General features: G+C 36.5%; 1 protein-coding gene across 9 annotated transcripts in view; it reads right to left on the bottom strand.

Moving 5' to 3' along the window:
• Positions 1 to 23,611, bottom strand: part of LOC105475279 (inner mitochondrial membrane peptidase subunit 2) — an 886,283-nt gene that overhangs the window by 157,665 nt on the left and 705,007 nt on the right. The gene's annotated exons all lie outside the window — the stretch shown is intronic.

Below are 23,611 nucleotides of genomic sequence, written 5' to 3'. Positions count from 1 at the left end.
TATCAAAACTAACAGATGAAAAAAAATTCTGAAGATTTTAAAGTTGCTCAGAGATAGGTTTTTGATGGAGGACGTTTGGTGTAGAACTACTCTCAAAACATTATGGCTATTCATTCATAAATAACAGTATCAAAGAAAGTCAGAATTTAAACTGAGAGATCAGTTGAATATAGTCAGAGGCAGAAATCTGATGTATGATATTTATTTATCATTCAGTAATTGCTTGGAGAACACTCTACTGATGGGATCACACTAACACATGAAGTGGTCATCCACTTGTACAACCAACAGTGTCACTGCATATGTAATAATTACATACATAATACAATACTTGCATTACAAACATTCTCTACAGGCCAGGAGATTTAACACTCCTCAACTAGTTTACATTACAATTATGGGTATTATCACCTACATTAATTTTTAAAATAAGACAAAAACATGGATATGTAAATAACAAAATATGAAAGGGTAGGAAATGAGATCTGAATGTCCCTTTTCACCCTTCTTTAGCCCCTAATCATTTTCTCCAATGTAACTCCAGTTTCTAGGCATTTGTCTCTATTAACAGATAACTGTTAATTATTTACACAAATAGGACAGACTAAAAATAATTTTCTGCAGCTATTTTAATACTTAACATATCTTGGAACTCTTTGTATAGTTCCAGATAAATAACTATTTTTAATGTTTGCAAAATAGATATGAATTCCCCAGGTTCAAGTGATCCTCCCATGTCAGCCTCCCGACTAGCTGGACCACAGGCACACACCACCACACCTGGCTTATTATTTTTTAATTTTGGTAGAGATGGGTTCTCCCTATGTTGCCCAGGCTGGTCTCAAACTCCTGGGCTCAGGAGATCCTCCCTCCCTGACCTCTGACAGTGCTGATATTACAGGGATGAGCCACCGCTCCCAGCCCGTATTGCGCTTTCAATGGATCTTTACCTATGTGCATGCTTTTGAAACATCATGTCTAGTTTCTAGTGGCTTGTTCAGCTGGCGACTCAATAGCACAAGTACTTTTCCTCAAGAAAGCCTCTGTACTTCCAAAATGTAAAAGTGATTTGTATATACTTCCCATTTGATCATACCAGATATTAAAAAGGATATTATACTCAAAGATGGACATTTAATAAAATTAATAATTTTACTCCTTCATCGAAGGCATTCTTAAGTGAAACTGGTATGTATATTTTTTCATGACAGTATATGATGGAGATGAAAACAATGACTATTAGTTCAACTTGGTGCCACTGCTTTGATTTGTAGAAAGACACCAACAGTTGTCCCACCATTGCTTTTGTACCATCAGTGCCAATATTGACAGAGTAAAAATGACACATTTCTTAGCATTCTAACAAAAATAGTTTTGACCTCAAATACCCCTGAGAGTGTTTTGACCCCACTTAGAAAACTGCTTCCCTATATCCTCTCCATTTCAAAGCTGAGGAAATTGAGGTTCAGGGATAAGCAACCCACCCAAAGACAGTTATTAAACAGCACAGTCAAAATGCAAACCTAGGCATTCTAACCCTAAGTTCTTGTCTTTGATGTCCAAGCACACTGCTTAGGAGACTTTTCAATTGGTGGCCAGCACTACCACAAAGTTCTTTTTAGTGAGATTTCACAATGGTCCTTGCTTTGCCCTCTGGGATTGTAACATACCTTCACTCATCAGGCATTAGGTTGCTTCTACTATGAGCCAGGGCCTGAGCCCCATGATGAGGATGCCAAAATGAATAAGATATTGTCCTCATTTTCAAGGATTTCACAATCAACTGGGGAGACAATGTGCAAACGGTGACCTATAAGGTTGTGTGACAAATGCTATAAGAGTACTTTGTACAAAGAATGTTGGAAGCACAGAAGAGAGGGTGATTAATTCTGCCCAAAGTAGGGAGTAGCTGGAATCAGGGGCTTAACAACAAAAGTGCATTTTGGTTGGACTTGAAGGATAAGTTTATTCACAGGAAACGAGTCCTTCACATACTTGAATACAGCTATTGTGTATCCCATGTAAGTTTCCACTACTTTGAATTAGACATACTAATGTCATCAAGAATATATTATGAAGACGAATATAGAAAACAAATCACATATTATAAGAAACACCTCTTGAAAATATGTTCTGATCCTTCTGCAAGGATATATGCACATTTATTAAATCAACCAGTAGTAGTTAATATGAGAGAGTTAGACAATTTCACCTAATAGCCAAGCAGTTTGTTCTAAACAAGAACTAGAAACAAGTGTGCAAAATACAAAGACTGTTTACAAAGTGCTCCTCCTATCCAGATTTTTTAGTCATCTTTCCTCTAAGCCAGAGGTCAGCAAATTTTTTCTGTAAATGACCAGACTAAACATTTTAGGCTTTGTAGGCCAGATGGTCTCTGAAAACTATTCTGCTCTGCCCTTGTAGTGTTAAAACAGCCATATATAACATGTAAATGAATGGGCACGCTGTGTTCCAAAAAAAACTTTATTTTCAAAAATAGGCAGTAGGCCAGATATGGCCAACGGGCCATAGTTTGCTGACTCCTGCACTGAGCCATCTTTCTTCTTGTGTTCTTCCTCCTTCTCCTGCATAGTAGGAAGAGCATTAGATCTGGAATCATCAGAATTTTAATTCTACCCTTGCTAACAACCAACTGTGTGACCTTAAGCAAACTGCTTTATCATTCAGGCACTCTGTTTCTTGTGTCAAATCAAAGATCTTTCGATTATATAATCAATAATGGCCCTTCCTAAATTCCAAAGAATCACTGCAGAGTCTGTCTCCTCCCCTGATATTCCTAATTCATTCCAGCATGGAATACACTATATGGGAGACTGGCAAGAAATAAATGTGACCTTAGGTGATACTAAAAGAAATGTATATGTCAAATGAAGATGGGGCAAGCCTAGTCTACTCTACACAAGATATAGCACATGTAAAGTTCAATTATGAGTAAAACACTAACAAGACTCTCCACAGGAAAACAACCAGGCATCTAAAAGATTCTGAAGATTTTGGTAAATGAGATATGGTTGAAAAACCTGGGCAAGAGTGGAGAGCAAAAATTTAGTGAGCATAATATTATCTTTCAAAATGCTTGTAACTAAACAAATATTAGAACCTAAATAAAATATTCCAGGCCTAAATGACATTTCTGAATCTTCAACTATAATGAGTATAAGTTCTGGGCCTTCTAAATCTTCATAGCATCTTGAGTCTGTAAAGTTATTGCTAATAACAATGTTAGAAGTAACATCATTTCTAATACTTCATTTATATACGGCTATTTAAAGTTTATATCTTTGTATATCATATTGTTCAAGTTTCCTGATCCTATGAGATTGGCAAAGATGAGTATTATTATTTTCTTTTTACAAATAGGAGGGCAGAAATTCAAAAAGTTTATTCTGTACCTAGAATATCATTGAATAAACAACATAAAATGGGGAGGTGCTAAAGCTAAACCCCCAAATCAGCTTAGAAAATGTAGATGGAAGACCAAAACAGACATCACCAAATATTTCATAGAACCTCATCTCCTTTATAATTCTCAGGGGAAGGAGAACTTGGGGGAGTGGGCTATAACAGCTTAACAGCCTCAAAGCACTTTACATTTGGAAATAGTTGCCCAGCATTTTGCTTTAGCTGTTAGTGCTCAATTTCCCTAATTTTTCTGTTAAGTGCTTCAATCACATGTAAATGCGTTATGAACATAGTTCATAAAATGTCCGAGGGGTGGTGTTCTATAATAAAACAACCCCAAATGGGAAGAATTCTAAAAGCAAAAAATATTCCTTTCTATTTGATTGGTCTCAGATAAATGCCTTATTCTTAGAAAAAAACAAAACAAACAAACAAAAAACAAAAACAAAAGAGAAAAACCCCAAGCATTTGTGAATAATTCGAAGTACTAAATGGCATGAATAGATTAATATTTTAATGTTATACTTTCCTTTTATCCAGACACTACTTTGAACATAATAAATCTGGTTTTAGAACTTGAAATCCTCAAGACTCTGTATTTGGTTTCTTTTTAAAATATGTATAATTAACTTCATCTTTGAAGGCTCCTGGAGGTTGTAGAGGGCAGAAGAAATGTATTTTTGTTAAAATGAGCCAATGTGTGGGAGGCCTCCCAAGTTTCCTACATAGAAAATTACAAAGAGATTTGAGAGAGAAGCAATATTGAAGCTAGGTATCCAAAAAGAAAGGATATTATGCATTGAGAAATTAATCTCAATCAACGCTTTTTTCCTGGGCATTGAGGATACCAATGAGGGAACAGGGCTGGGGCAAGTCATATATATGTGCTTAGTGTCATTCCCTTCCCCAACCCGCCAAATTTTCTTAGGTTAAATCAGATTATTTATCACTAACATCCCAGGTTACCTTGTATGAGAAAAGAGGTTAAAAAAGGAATGATTTGTAGTGTGCTTAGAAAGGAAAAACGGACATTCTAATCTTGTGTAGAGAAGTTGAAGGAATTGATGGGTTGACAGCATATACATGGGCCTCATGCCTTTTTAGCAGTAGCAAGTGAGGCTCCTTCACTTTCCTGTGGACTGCTTCCTTCTAGAAGCTCAGGTTCTCCAAAGGCTGTGGCTGGGAGGGACAGCATTTAGAACAAAGGTGCTGGACTTCATATGGGGGTTTGTTTCTGGAAAAAATCAGTCTATAAGATAAAAGTGACCTGAAATCAAAATACCCTTGAAGATCTCTTACAGTTTCCTTAAAGTGGACACAGTTTTACATACACAACCCTGTACTGTAACTACTCATAAATATAATGTACTCAGTAGGACACAGTTTATGATAAAGAAGACCATCTTGTACCCCCCCCAAAAAAAAACCATCAAAATATTTCAGTGTCAAAAATGCACTCAGTGATGTGAGACGCTAATACCACAAGGTGTGCAAGAAGCCACTTGAGAGTCATAGCATGGAATGGAGAACAAATTGTCCCTACTGTTTATAATGTCAGATACCTTCTCTCCTTTTTTTCTTTTCATTTTCTCTCTCTTCCTCCCTTGCTCTCTTTTCCTGAGCAGCTGTTGTCAAAATCAAGTAAACCTGGACGCTCAGATACTCCAAGGCATTTTGAGCCTTATCAATTTTCTATTGCTACCATTACAGTACATATACAATCACCACAGACTTAGAGCAGCTTAGATCAGACACAGGCTTAGAACAACACAAGTCTGTTACCTCACAGTTCAGTAGGTCGGAAGTCAGAATTGGCTGCTCTGGGTTTCCTAAGGCTGAAATTAAAGTGTCTGCTGGCCCGGCCCTGGGAGAGAGTTCACTTCCAAGCTCATTTGTATTGCTGGCCAAATTTAGCTCCACATAGCTGAAGGAGTGAGGTCTGGCTTCCTTGCTGCCCGTGGAACGAGGTCGTTCTCAGTTTCTATAGGCCACCTGCATTCTTTGACCCTTAAAGTTGGCAACAGTGGGTTGAGTCCTCATGTTTCATATCTCTCTACCTTCCCTTCTATCTCATCTTTCTTCTGCTGTTGTCTTCAACAGCTTCTGTCTAACTTTTCTGTTTTCCTGCTTTGCTTTTAAGCGTTCGTGTGATTACATTAAATATTGCCCCCTCCCCTAGAAACATTCAGCTTCCTTATCTAATTTAAGGTCAGCTGATTATTAACCTTAATTCTGTCTCCAAAGTCCCTTCACATAAGTACCTCGGTGAGTGTTTGATTACACAATTTGGGAATGGGAATCTTGAGAAAACTTCTTTATTCTTTCTACCATATGGTAATCACAAATTATTGGCCTTTCAAACGTATCTTGTTAAAGGCCCTAAAATATGCTGCATATTTAGCCAAAAGACACAAGCAGCCAACTTGGTAAATAACATCTCATTTGCAAAATGAAAACTGAAGTGGAAACTTATCAAAAGAGGCTGTTATGAAAGGTTACAAATATTTCAATAAAAGCATAAAGGGTTGCTATAGCAAGTATAAAAATAAGCATGCACTAAAAGACGAATGCTCTGGCCTGACAAAAATACTAGAGGGAAAAAATCTGCAGAATCTTCATTTGTTCTCTAGACGTTTGGGGTCACTGATTTATTCAGAGGTACCCAGGTATTCTTTCCAGGTGAAGTCTAAAGTGTTTAGTGCTTTAAAACAAACAGTGCTCTCAGACTTGTGAAAGGCTTAGATGAAGGCCCCTAATTGAAGCTAAAGGTCCCAGCAGGGTTTTTTAAAAAACTTGTTTCCAAACTGAGTTGACTTTAAAACCACTCTGTGGGGCTGGGTGCTGTGGCTCACACCTGTAATCCCAACACTTTGGGAGTTCGAGGTGGGCGGATCACGAGGTCAGGAGATCGAGACTATCGTGGCCAACATGGTGAAACCCTGTCTCTACTAAAATACAAAAAATTAGCTGGGCGTGGGGGCGCATGCCTGTAGTCCCAGCTACTCAGGAGGCTGAGGCAGGAGAATCGCTTGAACCGGGAGGTGGAGGTTGCAGTGAGCCTAGAGTGCACCACTGCATTCCAGCCTGGCGACAGAGCAAGACTCCGTCTCAAAACAAAAAAACAAAAAAACAAAAAAAAGCCCCACTCTGTCATTCTGATTTTAGCCAGGTTTTGCATAGTACTGTCTTTATCCTGGTATATGCATGGGTTTTGCTAAGTAACATCTTAGCAAAGTAAGCCATACTATAAAGTTCAGGACTTCCCAGTATGTGACACATTCCTTCTCTTCTAGCCAGTAATCACAGGCCCCTCTCTTCAGCTGACCAGCCTGCCTTCCCTATTTTTCACAGTCTAAAAGGGGCCTGCAGGCTTCCTAGCTTTTCTGTAGCTTTAGTTGGTCTGGTGGCCATTGGTGAACTCAGAACGTTGTGAAGCCCACGTCTCGAGCTATGTACCTCCCCACACCCACCCAGAACTGAACTGATGTCACAGGGATCACCACTTAACCCTGGACAGGCATTTTGCACACAGTTATAATAATAAAAAGTTTCTTTTGTTCACAAGTACCACCAAGAAACTTAGAATTCTTCATAGGAATTCTGCGATCACAGAGATAAAAATTACTAAAGAGTATGAGAATGCAGAGGGAGAATTCAGTTTTCTCTGATCATATGAATAACATAAACATATAGAAATAGACACAGAAGTTGTGATGACTTTTTCTAATTCTGGGAATGGATTTAGGTAACCAGGTCAGCAGGAGAAAGGATTAGGGCAGGTTTCCCTTCTCCCTCCTGTACAGCTCCTGACATGTTTTCCTATGGGAACTCTACTGTTGATCCGTAATGCCTCACTCCCCTCTGCCATATTCTACTCATACGTAAGATGTAATCCATTGTCATATTATGGCCTTGCTTCCTATTTAATGCAAGGGAGAACATTTATTGCATTGCTGGAGATATTCATTCCAGAACAAGAAAAAGTGGAGCTCTTAAAAGAGCTTTAATCACAAGGCCGGGCGCCGTGTCTCATGCCTGTAATCCCAGCACTTTGGGAGGCCAAGGTGGGCAGATTATCTGAGGTCAGGAGTTCGACACTAGCCTGGCCAACATGGTGAAACCTCGTCTCCACTAAAAATACAAAAAGTAGCAGGGTGTGGTTGTGGGTGCCTGTAATCCAGCTACTCAAGAAGCTGAGGCAGGAGAATCGCTTGAACCTGGGAGGCAGAGGTTGTAGTGAGCCAAGGTTGTGCCATTTCACTCCAGCCTGAGTGACAAGAGTGAAACTCCGTCTCAAAAAAAAAAAAAAAAAAAGAGAGAGAGAGAGAGAGCGCTTTAATCACAAAATTAAAGTATTTTTAATTGTGTCCTGCCACCTAGGGGCATTCTTAGACCATCTGAGGGGATGGCTGATTTTTAGAGATTTCATAGTACATTCACTGAGGCAAAACAATAAATTTAATCTTCCAGCTTTTTCAGAAGTTCAATATTAGAAGACCATTTAAAGCAATGACCATTTATGTGCTTTTTTAAATAAAATAACTTGCATATTAAACATTACATTTCATGTTACAGAAGGCCTAAAATGACAAATTCAGGATAAATTTCCGCTGTATTTCAATGCTAACTCGGCTGTCTAAGCACATCTCAGCCCTTTGGTTTTATTTAGTTAGTGAAAAAGATTTTTGTTTCTGCTTAGCTTTAGCTCAAATTCCTTTGAATGGGGCAAACATAAGCTGTACCATTCTCTTTGGTTCATGCCCAGTCAATTCTCTCATTTACTTACCAGCCTGATTCATGAAGGCCTCTGAGATGAATATGAAAGTTCTCTTCAGGTAAACAATGAGAACTAGATCAACTAAGTTACTTTCTTTTTTTGCTTCAGACGCCAATAACTTGAGAATTAAGTTTAGTGCTCATCTACATTAATAAATTCATTTGAAGTTGCTTCTAGAGTCTTTCTCCTTATAATTTCATTGGTTGTTCTAAGTTTATTTAGAAGTCTCTACTTTTTTATTGTAATTTATTTTTAAAGCTTCTTCAAATATTCTTTATGAATAATAAATCTTAAATGTAGTTTTAAAACTGGGACTTCCACAGAAATTCACTGTAGTTACTGCTGGAGCACATTCAGTTTAGACTAGCACTTTCCCATACTAGCACAGCAGTCTGTCATGTAAGAAATGGTCACTAGACATAAATCAGGCCTTATTGATCATATTAATACCAAGTTAAGAGTGGCTTAATCATATGTACATATATATGTGTGTGTGTGTGTTTATATTATATATATATATGCAACTTTCTTCAGGATATATATATATATAATGTGTATATGTAACATATACACATTAGCTCAACTCAATCCTGAAGAAAGTTGCTAATCAGTATTCTAGCAATTCATCAGGGAGACTGGTACCAGAAGAAATAGGAGACAACCCCTGGAAGGAAGACAGCTTTGTGCTCCCTCCTTCTAAGTATATGTGTGTGTGTACATATATATATATATCTCACCATTATACCATCTTAGAACAAAGAATTCAATTTTTGAGTTCACAGCTTTTGGAGTTCAGTATTTATCATATAATCAAAAACTTAACTATTGAGTTCCAAACAGTTTGAAGAAGAGAAGACTATAGCATGTGACAGTGCAAAGTATGAAAGTAGGCTAAGATTGGGAGCTGTCTTTTCTACAAAGAGAATTGTAGGGATTAAGACAAATTTAACTGAAAGAATTGGAAGAACAGATTACAGTTGGCAGTAGTGATTTTCTCAAACACCCTGGCCTTGGTGGAGTAAAGCACAACCTGGTTCTCATGATATAGGTGCTTTTTCCTACCTGCCAGGGCCCACTTGCCTGCCATGTAACCAATCACCCTCAGAGGAATGGATGTCAGGTAAACACTGAGAGCCGGTAAACACTGAGGGCAGGTGCCAGGTGGAAGCATTCACATGAAAATTTTTTTCCCCCAGGGAAAGACTTGTCACCTGTGCCACCTAGCCTCAGAATCTCACCACCAGAGCACCTCAGGCAGGAATAAGTATGTAAAACAGGTAGCTAAATCACCTTTAGTGCTCAGAGCAGGAAAAATGTTTGCCTCACTGAACAACCATAAGAAAAAAATAAAGACTTTGCTGCAAACGGGTCAAAAGAGATTTTGCCCAGGAGCTTATTTCGGGGAACAATAGGAGAGAACATGCTGGGAGAGAGGGTAGTATGACTCTAACTATCATCATATGCTAAAGAATAAAGGTGTTTATTATCTGAGGCCAAAGGTCTGATCCACGTACTTAACATGTGGCATGGCAGAGCTTTTTATAGACTGAAATTTTTGTCCTCAGGTCTCTCAGATTATCAAAGACTCTTGGAAAGCTGCCAAGAAGGTCTCTGGCTCATCAACCTGCTCTCCCCAAACATCCTGAGAGCCCTAGGACCAAGGACAACTATGAACTAGAGAAAACAACCAGAAGTAGCAAAGCCAGGACAATTAAAGCGTTTGGTTGTAAATTTCAAATCATTTCTCCAAGCTAAAATACTTGCCTTTGTTCCCAGAGGTAGCTTTGTGTCAAACTCCGTAGCATTTTTTTTCTCCTCCTAAATCTCTTTTTCTCTGTGAATTCACTGGGTAGAAATGCGAGCTATGATCTTTGCATATATGACACTGTATTCAATAAATGCTAAATAACAGAAGATTAGAACTCTTTTAATAATTCTGTTATTCTCATTGTTTGTTTTCTCTTGTTCTTCTCATTCAACAAATCTTTCTTCACATGCCTCACATTTTTTGAGGGCAGAAAACTTTTGACCCATTTCTCCTAATGGGTCACTGGCTTTGCAGAGCATGGCATATGCTGAAATGAACATTGTAATTACATTTAGACCCAGGGCAACACCCAATTGTTCACTGTCATTTGTAGCTGTAAGCACCTACAAATGACATATATTAATGAATGACAGATCCTGTAGTGAGTTAATAAGATAACAAATCTCAGTCAGTATTGCATAAATTAGGAGTGGAGGGGAGCTGAGTTCTTTGTAAACATGTGACCTGGTGGAATGAAATCTCTGTAAGGGCAATTCAGAAATGATAAGGTTAGGTTAATATTGGTTCCTGTATTCCCACTGTTCTATCAACTCACTCAATTCCTACATTCCAGCTGGTTGTATTCCAGAATTTCTGAGAGTAAAACCTGAATTTACAAGTATTGTCATAAATTTGGTGTTGGGGGGGGGGCTCATGATACGATTTGGCTGTGTCCCCACACAAATCTCATCTTGAATTTCCATGTGTTGAGGAAGAGACCCAGCAGGAGGTAGCTGAATGATGGGGGCAGGTCTTTCCTGTGCTGTTCTTGTGATAGTGAGTAAGTCTCTCAAACCTGATGGTTTTAAAAAGGGGAGTTTCTCTGCACAGGCTCTCTTGTCTTGCCTGCTGCCACGTGAGACGTGCCTTTCACCTTCCATCATGATTGTGAGGCCTCCCCAGCCACATGGAACTGAAAGCCCAATAAATCTCTTTCTTTTGTAAATTGCCAGTCTTGGGTATGTCTTTATCAGCATTGTGAAAACGGATTATACACCTCATAAACACACACGGCAAAATTCTCTCATGCATCATAAGTTATGAAAAAATCCCCTTAGAAACCTGTGTGGCCCTAGGCTTTTGGTTGTTTGCCCTTGTGCTTTAGGTGGCTGATGTGGTATAATGAAACATAAAGCATTAATGAAATTCTCTTATATTTTTGCCAACTGAATTGGAAAACCATTTTAAAGACTGATGAATCCAGAACTAATAAGGATCCCCAGGGTGCAGAGAAATTCTGCTTCACTGCTGATGGCCATGTGAATTGCCACAAACTTTCTGAAAAGTAGTATGGCAAGGTCCATTACTATTAAAAGGTGAAGACACCTTTTGAATCAGTAATCTCAGGTTTAGGGATTTTTCATAAAAATTACAGGCAGAATACCTAAGGATTTATGTACAAGGTTGTTTATTGCTGTTAGTAATGGCACAAAACTAAAAACAACCTGCTCACCAATAATGATTAAATAAAACATGATACATTCATATTATGGAATATTATACAGCTATTAAAAAGAATGAATTAGATCTACAGGTATTGATATCAGGGCAATGTCTATAATACATTGTATAAAAAGAAGCAAGTTACAGAATATGTGTATAGTGTTCCACTTTAGGAGAGAAGAAAGGGAGGGAGAAAGAATAAAGAAGGGAGGGAAGGAGGTGGGGAGGAAAGAGAGAGAAAAGAGGAGAAAGAAACAAAAGGCAGAGAGACAGAGAGAAGAAAGGGAGAAAGAGCAAGAAAGAGGTTAAGGGTGGGGAATATGCAAAAATCTATGTATGTGTCTATCTTTATATGAAAATAAAGAAGGACTACTATGCTGCAGATGATTTTAACACTTGTTACACAAAGACATGAGGCTGAAGAAGGGAAGATGAAGTTATTATTAAATTTTCTTTATTTACTTCTGTAGGGTTTTATTTGGTACAGAAAAAATGAATTACTATTGTTGCCCACCATTATATTTTTAAAAAAATAGCTTAATGAAAAAGATAGGTTGATGTCAACTATACAGGGGCCTCAAACTATTTGAGAAGGAATCGATTTTTAGTTCATGAAAATTTAAGATGAATGGGGGTTGGGAGGAAGGTGGGAAGGGTAATGTTTACTGAAAGTGTATTTCTGAATGACAGTGGAGACCAACAGGTGCTTTCCTTCTTAACCGGGAATCTCAGTATCATTTAGACATGAAAATGCCCAGAAGGTCTGGCAATTGAGCTTTTAATTTCTACCTGTAAATTGCAATTTATATGTTGGGGATGGCTCTATCGAGAAACCAAAGACTATGTAAGAACATACTCTTTCTGGGCCTAGACTAGGGCACTCAATTTGTTTTGGTCGAATGAATTGCTGGAATAATTAAATCTCACTGTTGTTCCAGCAAAGGCCTTGGGTTAAGACATGTATTTAACATCATAGGTAGAAATGGTAGTTAGAACTTATAATAGACTAGTTTTTAGCTTCCTAAATAATCATATTCAGTCAGTAGTTATCTGGGCCTTTGATCCTATATTCCTGAAGAATTTTTTAGCATGCACACCATATAAATATACATTTACTTATAAATAATATACATGTTCTACTATTAAGCAATATTTTGACTTAATGCTTTATGAACATAAATAAAAGTAGATTCTTTACTGTATTTTATTTATGCATCTCATTTTCAATGGTTTGTCCTTTATGTTTCTTGTGATGTGTATACTCTTATTTGGGGTTTCCAGTTTAATAGGTTGCTATGGTTTGAATGTGTTCCCCAAATTTCATGTGTTGGACTCCTCCATTCATGGTTACTGGATTAATGGCATATTATAGGAGTGGAACTGGTGGTTTTATAAGATAAAGAAAGACCTGAATAAGGACATGAGCATGCTCAACTCCCATGCCATATGACCAGCAAGAAGGCCCTCACCAGATGTGACACCTCAACCTTGGCCTTCTCAGCCTTCATAACTATAATAAATAAATTCCCTTTTAAAAAATTAATTACCCAGTTTCACAGGTATTCTGCTATAAGCAACAGAAAATAGATTAATAAACAGTCCTAAGACTTTATTTACTGAGTCCAGTTATATGTTCTAATATATACATGGAATAGTTAATTTATTTGAGTCAGGAAAAATATATCATAAGGATGATCTCTGACTGCCATTCAGCTGTTGATCTTAATGTAGCATTAAATGTTTTAAGATCTACTGATTTTATTTTCCATAAATATTCAACACTTTAGATCTAGTAGATGTTCTTATTAATATGATAATAACAGCATACTTAATGCTCCAGAGATCAGGGATATGTTAGTTTAACAACAAATTTCCATGCTATTGTTTGAACCTTAAATTCCTTCATTTGAACCATCTTAATATATGAAAATACAGACTTAAGAAAAAATTAGATGATGATTCACAGTGAAAATTTTCTATTGTTATATGAAGGACAGACCTTGGAATATCTTTAAAAAAACTAATTCAATTAGCTATTAGCAAAATTATGCCAAATATATATTATGAATATATCAATGAACACTAGAAACATCAAATGAACAAATGATATTCACTAGGATTTGTAAACACTCCTTGGATAATTAAAAAAAAAAGTCTATTAGGCTAATTCAGGCTGTGCTAAAAGACTAATTCACTTTCAACTTAGGTTAATACAAATGCCATTCTTTCTTGACCTAGGTATAGATATATTAGAAATCATCTTTATGACAAAAGAGGTCCTTACAAGAGAATGTTGAGTATGTAGTCCTTAACAACTGCCTCCTCCTACAGCTATACCTTTACCCCAAGCACTCAAATACATAAACGAATATTCCAGATTATTGATTTGAGAGAGTGAAATGAAGTTTATTTAAGCACATAAATGCTTAAATGTGTTCACATATATTTTAATTAATATTAAACACAAGAATGGATAATGAGGGCTATGTATGTGTTCCTATATTAAGCAGATATATCTACCAAACTATACCTGTTATGAATAGATAACAGATATATATAAAATATGATATCTATCTATTCATATTAATCAATTAAATAATTAATATCTGCTTATATTAGGCAGATATATTTTAGTAAATTAGAACATTTAAAGACTTTATCATTGTTGCATTCATATATCATCAACTAAGCTAATATACTCTGCTTGCACACATCCCTCCCTCCCATGGTTCTATCTACTGTTTCTCCTTCCTTCTCAGTGCTCCTGGATGAGGCTTTGATGGGCTACACTGACAGACTTCTCTAGTGTCTGGCTTTTGTTTGGAATTAGCCAGCAGAAGGCCAATGAGAAGAAAATGGCAGAACATAGAGAATGAGATTCCCTTTCTGTTGGGCTACGGTTTGGCAGCAGTCCAGGTTCCTTGAAAGGTCACAGCTCCTGCCAGAAGTTCCCTCCTACAGCTACAACCTCAACTGAAGCTCTTTGTAGGTCCTGGTAGTATATCCCCACTTTCACCCTCAGACATAGGAGTGGTAATAGCTCCTACTATTGCTAGCCCAAGACTGCTTCACCATCCTTGTTTTCTGTTATCCTTTTTTCATACCTTTGTAAATAGTTTCCTATCTACAATTCCATCAAATTGAATGCGCCATCAATTTCCTTCTGGAATCCTGACCCACACGCTTATACACATATAACCTATTAAGGCTCTATAACATACAAAAATAAATAAATAAATTAGAAATTGATTCTGCTTTCAAACAGTTTACAATCTGGAAAAGGAAATAAATGTGGTCGAACTGATATTATTGGTTAATGTCTGCTTAGCTAAAATTGAGAAGGTGATAGTACTGTCACGTAAATGCAGAGGGTGGGGTAGAAAAAAGTAGAAAATTACATGGAATAACTTGTTTTCTACATGCTGACTTGAAACAATTTATTTACATATGATAGAATGAAAGTGTATTTAGAAACATTTTAACAAGATTTTAGAATATCTACCTTCGTATAATTTGTGAATACGTAATATATTTGAAAGGGCAATTAAAAATTACATGCCCTTGCTCCTAATGATTGTGTCATATACATACTCATTTTATGAAAAATTTTCATCTCTTTTCTATATAGTATTTGTTTCTTTAACTTCTACGTAAAACTCTTAAGTACAAAAATGTTATTTCATAGACTATTTTAAGCTTTCTGTTCTTAATGGAACTGTTTTTATATATTTTGGCAATTTGGTAGGCATAAACTTAATTTTGGTAGTAATATAACAAACCATGGGCTGGGTTCTAATAGTGAGAAGGCACTAGGCTTTCATAAAAGGATACTGGTTAATGGTGTTTATTTAATTCAAGGGTCCATTCAATAAACTTGAAAAAGCACTTTTCAAGTTTCACATGAACAGCTAAATTTAGATTTTCAAGCCCTACTGGTATATCAGATGAATTAACAAATGTATAATACACAGTTTTCTTTTTTCCTTTTTTTATTGTATAAATTTAAGGTGTACAATATTATGTTTTGATATATACACCCACAGTGAAATTATTACTATAGGTAAGCAATTTAACATATCTATCATCTCACATAGTATCCTTTTAAAAACAGAACCTTTACTTCAAAACATTTAATACATTCATGTCAATTAAACATTTTAAAGGACATGATTCTTGTCTTTAAAATATTTAATGAAAAATCTATGCATGAAAAGTAATGATAGATGACAAAGTAGAATCATTTCTCTATAGATACTTATTTTTAGATAACTAATAAGGCTAATCTAGAATCATTTAGTTTAATTAGAGTCTAACAAATATTCCCAAATGAATATGTTCATGCTTGCTTCACAGCTTCCTCGCTTTCTTTTATCATAATAGATATGTCATTCACACTGCATTTCAGATCAAATTTTATATGACTTCTATATATATTATAGAATTAACAAATATTGAAATACTATTGCTTGAAGACTTTTTTTTAAAGAACTGGGACTTTATAGAGGAAAATTAATTTTCAGATAAGACCTACTGTATCTGGACTTGGCAAACAAAAAGTGCTTAGACATTTGCAGAAGTAACTGTGAAGATCAATGAGTACATTATCAAATTGTCTAAGAATTGATGTAAAATTCAAATATTTCACCCTGTCCCAATGGCATGAGTTTCAAAAGATACAAATATAAATATGTCTAAGTTAGTATAAACACTGGGTCAATAAATCTCAAATTTATAAAGTACACTCAAAGCTTTGAACTGTACAGCCTCAAGTGATACATTAGCAGTACAGACATACATTAAAGCACTTAGCATGAAAATTGTCCACTGTAAAATGGGGCAGAAACACATTAAATATTCTTATCAATCTCAAGCCCAAAAGGATTACAATTTAGAACATATGCAGTTCAGTTATTCAAAATGGACTCAATAGCTTCTCCAAAAATTTCCTATTTGGGGATTTTTTTTCCTCTCCACTTTTGAATCTGCTGAACAGAGAGAACAGAAAGAAAATCTTTCAATAATTTATTTTTGTTTATTTGTCTGAAATAGCAAATCATGAAACACTCACTGAACATAATTAGCTCCTCTGCACTGTGATTCCAAATCTCTTTGGATGCTGGGCCAGCTGACCAGATGGTGTGCTGTAACATAATGCCTTTGAAACAGAGGCTTGAGTTCAGGTCCACAGGCCACAGGACAACGAGGCAGATTGCACCCTGGAAGTGATATATTCAACTCTGAAGGCCTGGGGCTGGCAAGTGCTACTTTGCTCTTTGCCAAAGGGCAAACCAAATGCCATCTTCCTCAAACCTCAGGCGCTATTGTTGTATGTGGCTGCTTATTGTGTTTTTAACCTTCTGGGGAGGCAGAAGGAGGGGAGATTGTGAGAGGTCAGGAAGACAAAATAGGTAAAGAAGAAGGGAAAGTTAATCAGTTTCCAAAATACCTATTACCTGCTGTGCTGAGAAAGGATATGATGGCATTTGCAAAAGGATAGGCTGTTCCCCTAAATTACCTTGTATACAAAGGAATTTTCTTAGGAATCTTTTTTTTGTTCTTAATTAATAAGACTGATTGGTTAGCAATCTGCCTTATGACTAAGCCTGACAGAGCTTAATCGAAGAGAAGCTTAATTGCAGGAAAGCAATGGAAGAAATTCATTAGAGAAGTCTTGAAATCTGAAAATTATGGGCAAAGCAGGCTACCCGAATGGAAACTGGGCAATTTAAGATGTCTTAATTAGATTTAAAACCAGAGCCTAGAAAAACTAAATTAGCTATATTGAATCAGATTTTAAAAATCTGAGATAAAATGCATGGTTATTATTGGATTACTCAAGATAGTCTGTATAGCTTTGTGCTGGTAATTCTAAAACTCAATCTTTATGAGGAGTAACAATAACAACAAAAAAGACAAAGAAGACAGCGAACATGAACTTTTAATGGTATTGAATTTATTGCAAGCCTTATAGTAAATGTTTAAGAAGATGCTTTAATAACTGCCCAATGCCAATTATCTTGAAGAAATAAAAAAAATGATATACAAATAGAAGCTTAATTTCAACTTTGTTGGCAAAAAAAGACGAAGAAACAAACTAAATACTCCAATTTATTACTTATTTGAGATTTAGACATTTGCATAAAACTACTGTGGTTTGATGGTGATGATAGTATGGGTATGGAGGGGGCCAGTCAGTCAACAAAGTGGTATATTTACTAGACAAACACGGGGCATTGGAGCTAAAAATAAAGGAAGTAGACAGGAAGAGAAAACTATCCAAAGGTATTTGGATGAAGTTGTCACTCATTCAGTTATATTACTGGGTAAATATTTCTCAGGCACCATGCTGAAGATTCATCTTAGAACAAAATATACAAGGTCGTTGCTATAATGGAGAATAAAACTCAGTGAACAGGATGGACATTAAACAGATATAACATAGATAAATGTAAATTACACATTGTAATAAACACCACAAAAATATAAAGCCATCAATGTGACATGATAGTAGGAAAATGTGATGTGGGTAAGGGCCTTCCTGAGGAAGTCATATCCAAGCTGAGACCTGAAGGCTGAGGAAGGAACTTCCCTTGGCTAACCAGTGCCAAGGGAAGATTATTCTGGACTAAGGAAGTGGTCCATGTGTCGGGATGGGAGGCAGAGAGGGTGGCCAGGGTGGCTAAGGCAGGGTACATGAGTGAAAGGGCAGGAGAGATGCTTGGGATAGGAGGAAGGGGCTGGGTCCTGCAGACTGTTAAAGACTGGGTTTCGTGCTAAGACTTAGGATCTAAGTGAAGTCTGGAGCCTTTGGATGGATTTGAGCAGAAGAGTGACATGACAGGATTTGCATTTTTAAAAGATCACTGTCACTGCTGAGCCAACAGTGTTGTAAAAGAGAAGCCTCTGGATTCCCAGTGTGCTCTGGTTAGTGTATTCATTGGAGAAACATTTTTCAACATCTATTGTTTGCCAGTTCCACTGAGGAGGAGAGAAATGCAAAGATCAATAAAGCTCAGAGTTTTCTTTCAAGAAATGTAACAAATTATTAAATAAATATAGTTTATCAGAGGTAAATTTGTATTTAGAGGCATGTATAAAATGCTAAGGGAGACTAGGAGAAAACTTCATAAAAGAGATAAATGTTGAAATTAGATCTAGTAAGGACGTAAGAGAGAAAATGTTTCAGATAGCAACAATTGCAAACTAATGGAGTCATAAAAGAGTTCAGTATGAAATGGAAACCAAAAAAAGTTTAGCAGTTTTGCACCCAGAAAAAAAGGACACAGAGAAGGGTAAGCTTGTGACAAATGCATGTGGGTATTTTATATGCTAAGGTATTTGCCCTTCATCCTATGGTTAATCAATAATAGGGGAGCTTTCAGATGTATTCAAGCCAGATGATGATGTAGTTGAGAAAGATACATCTAGTCCTATGCAGAAGACAGAGTGGGAGATAAAGCACTTAGTGGCAGGGAAGACAGTTAAGAAACTTCTATAGTAGTCCAGAAGGAGACACGGTAAAGCTACAACCTAAAAGAGAGTATGGAAATGGCAAGGATGGACAGTTTCTCTCCCAACTCCACATTTCCATCTCTGCTTCTCCCACAACTACCTATGGCCAGGAAATTTACTGGTCACAGGGTTCCATTACATGTACACCAAGGACAACGGAGAAGTCTGTGGAGTCAAAGTGCAATGAAGAGGATTGAAGGGAGACCCCCAGGCAAAAAGTTTCCTACTTCCTCATTTTATCTAGGAAATTGGATGGCTCTTTTATTTCCAAACTCTCATCAGCTGAGAAAGATTTAAAAAGTAGCTTGTGTCATAACTCCAATATTTCAACCTAAAATCCAAAAAAGCAGCTCTTCCTTGCAAGAACATGCTCAGAGCTTTCCCTCTCACCTTTCCTTTCCCCTTTCCCCTTCATTCACTGTGTTCTATATTTATGTGTATACCCGTCTCCCTCAGCATCTAGTACAGTGCTTAGCAGACAGTGCATGTTGAATTAATATTAGGTTAATGTTTATTTATAAAGATAGTAATTGATGAGTGAAAATATATGTTAATTTATTTTTGTTCCTGTCTGAGAGAGCTTTTGAAAAGTATCAGCTCCATTCTCCACATCCCAGATTCTGACAAAGGGAGCAGGATAGAGCCTGCTCATCTGTATTTTTTAAAAGCTCCCAGCTGAGTCCTCTCTGCAGCCAGATTAAGAACTCCTGCCCTATAATCTCCTGACTGTTAATGACTTAAGGGCCTGGGATAAAATAAACTTTTATCTTTATCAAATTTTTGTATTTTTATCAGCTATATTTACACTTGTTTCTCCCTGGGCATTCATCCACACCACTTTACTAAACTTATTTCCAACTGATTTTTCTTAGTAGATCATAGGTACTCTTTAATTTTCCTTGAGTTCTTTGCAGTGCTTGATCAGACTGTCTAACACTTCATCACAAACTGTCTTCTCCCTTAACTTCATGATTCCACATTGCTGTGGTCTAAGTGTTTTTGTTCCCCCAAAATTAAATATGATGAAGCTTAAGCACCAATATGATTATATCAGGAGATGAGGTATTTAGGAGGTAATTAGGTCATGAGAGTGGAGACCTCATGAATGAGACTAGTGCCCTTATAAAAGAGGTGCCAGAGAGAATTTCCTTGCCCTTTCCCCACCATGTGAGGACAGAGAAAAGGTGCCAACTATAAATCAGGAAAGAGACCCTCAGCAGACACTGAATCGGCCAGCACACTAATCTTGTACTTCCCAGCCTGCAGAACTGTGGAGAAATAAGTTTCTGTTGATTCTAAGTTTCCTAGTTTATGGTATTTTGTTATAGCAGCCCAAAGGAAGTGAGACACACATTGCTCTGGGTAAGCCCTCTTCTAATTATCATCACAATCAGGTGAGTTGTTATCACAGGCTTCAGCTGTTAACAATCTACTAGTAATGTTAGAAAATATACAGTCTTTCATTCTGATCATTTAACCCACAAGAAAACGGAGAACCTGAACAGCAAAGTGCCTTGGCCAAGGTAACATGGGTAGTTACTTCCAAGAACACCAAGTTTCTTTAGCTAAGGTCAGGATCCTGCCTACCTTGCTTCACAGCCTCTCTCAAACCCTGATTTTTTTCTTTTCTTTTTTTTTTTTTAAGACAGAGTCTCGCTTCGTTGCCCAGGCTGGAGTGCAGTGGCACAATCTTGGCTCACTGCAAACTCCGCCTCCCGGGTTCAAGCAATTCTCCTGTCTTAGCCTCCCAAGTAGCTGGGACTACTGGCGCCTGCCACCACGCCTGGTTAATTTTTGTATTTTTAGTAGAGAAGGGGTTTTACCTTGTTGATCAGGCTGGTCTCGAACTCCTGACCTCAGATGATCCACCTGCTTCAGCCTTCCAAAGTGCTGATATTATAGGTGCAAGTCACTGCACGTAACTCAAACCTTGATTTCTAATTCAACCTTGAATGCTTCCAACTGGTCATGGGAAAATTTTACCTGGATTTCCTTTTTTCACTTGAAAATAAATAAGGACATAGACATTCATAATATATTAGCTGTTATTCAAATTCTTGTGTTTGGCATTACTCTATTTCGGTCATTGACTCAACTTCCTCAATTATCATCTTTTTTTTTTTTTTAAATTTCAATTACCATCTTAAATAAGCAAATCTAATTAAAATCCTTCTGTCACCAAGCCCTGTTGATCTTTGACATCTATCTTGTCCTCTATCCTATCATTGCTATTACTGGAGTCAAAGGTCTCCTCAAACTACTGTCTAGAACTAAGGTTTCCTTCAGTGTTTTCCAGATGTCCTTTTTATTCAACCTTTCATCAATATCACAGTTCAAGAAATATTTTGTTATGTTACATTTGCAAATACTACATTTGTCTATCTCTAACAACATGGGCACAGAAAATGTTGTATGTCAAATATTCAAGCAATGTTTGTTAAATCATGCTGATTAAAAAAAATCAAGCTAGACATAGTCTAATAAATTAAAGTTATAGGACTGTTTCAATAAGGTTTAGGAGTTCTTAGACCATAATACATTGAAAAGGTTTGTTGAAAAGCTTTTTAAGATGTACAACATGGATAAGGAAAAAAAAGTAGTGTAATACAGGAAAGCACCTGATTTTCTGCTTGTACTTTTGTACTACCATAAAACACGTTTTATTTTAAATACATTTCTTTTAGCCTGATTATAATCGATTTAATACATGCTCATTTGAAAAAGTCAGATAATACAGAAAATATAAAGTGAAAAGTAAAATAGCATCACTTTGTCTAGCTAATTACTGATCCTAACTTGAGCTGTAGGTTCAACGTAATCCCAATCAAAAGCAAGTTGTTTTGTAGATATTAACAAACTGACTCTAAAGTGTATCTGGAGAAGGAAAAAACCTGGAATAGCCACTCAATATTGAAGGAGAAGAACATCAGAGGACTGACATTAGCTGACTTTAAAGCTACAGTAATCAAAACAGTATGTTATTAGTGAAAGAACAGACAAAGAGATCAACAGAACAAACTAGTGAGCCCAGAAATAGGGCCACACAGATACAGTCAACTGATTTTTGACAAAGGAATGAAGGTAAGTCAATGGAGAAAGGACAGAGTTTTCAAAAAATAGTGCTGGAACAACAGGACATCCTCTTGCAAAAAAATAATAATAACAACCATAATAAATCTAGACACAGACTTTATGTCCTTTACAAAAATTGACTCAAAATCAATCATAGGCCTAAATGTAAAATATGAAGTTATAAAACCCCTAGATGATAACGTGGAAAAAAATAAATGACCTTGGGTATGGTGATGATCTTTTAGATACAACATCAAAGGCACAACCCATGAAATAATTAATTGATAGGCTGGCTTCATTAAAATTTAAAACTTGTGTTCTGTGAAAGATAATGCCAAGAAAATCAGACAATAAGCCAAGGACTTTGAGAAAGTATTTGTAAAAGAAATGTCTGATAGAGGACTATTATCTAGAATATACAAAGACCAATTAAAACTTAACAATAAGAATATAAATCACCTTTAAGAATGAGCAAAAAGCCTGAACAGACAACTCACCAAAGAAAAAATACAGATGGTAAGCAAGCACATGAAAAGATGTTCAACATAATAAAGCGTTAGGGAATTTCAAATTAAAACAACGAGATACCACCACACACCTATTAGGAGGGCCAAAATCCGAAATGCTGACAACTACAAATTCTGATGAGGGTGTGGAGCAACAATAAGTCTCACTGTTTGCTGATGGGAATGTTAAATGATAGTCACTTTAGAATACAGTGTGGCAGTTTCTTACAAACTAAATATACTCTTAACATAGGATCTAGCAGTCATACTTTTTGATATGTACCTAAATAAACTGAAAACTTATGTGCGCACAAAAATCTGCACATGAACATTTACAGTAGCTTTATTCATAACTTCCAAAACTTGGAAGCAATCAAGATGTCTTTCACTAGGTAAATGAATAAGTAAACTGTGGTATACCCAGACAATGGAATATTATTCACTGCTAAAAAGGAACAAAGTATCAAACTTTCAAAAGACATGTAGGAAACTTATATGCAAATTACTAAGTGAAAGAAGCAAATCTGAAGAGGCTACATACTACATGATTTCAAATATATGACATTCTGAGGAAGAAAAACACCACCAAAAAAAATACCCTATTGTGACAGTAAAAAGATCAGTGGTTGCCAGTAGTTGGGAGGAAAGGATAAAAAGTCAGAACACAGGGGATTTTGAGGGCAGTGAAACTATTCTGTATGATACTACAATGAGGGATATATGTCATATGCATTTGTGAAACCCATAGAAGGTACACAACCAAGAATGAACTCTATGTGAACTATGGGCTTTAATAATGATGTATCAATGTATGCTCATCAATGTAACAAATGCACTATTCTGGTACAGGATGTAAACAGTGGGAGAAGCTGGGGTATGTGTTTGTGAGGAGAGAGGATAGATGAGAACTCTCTGTACTTTCTGCTCAATTTTGCTGTGTGCCTAAAAATGCTCTAAAAAAAATAGTTTACTAATTGTAAAAAACCTCAGTGTACATATTTATCTGATTTTCTGATAAAGGGTAACTTAAAGAAATGAACAGAAATCATAAAACATAAAATAATCAAGAGA

Source organism: Macaca nemestrina, chromosome 4 (assembly GCF_043159975.1).
Source record: "Macaca nemestrina isolate mMacNem1 chromosome 4, mMacNem.hap1, whole genome shotgun sequence".
NCBI classification, from domain to species: Eukaryota; Metazoa; Chordata; class Mammalia; order Primates; family Cercopithecidae; genus Macaca; species Macaca nemestrina.
This window is presented reverse-complemented; position numbering and strand designations above follow the sequence as displayed.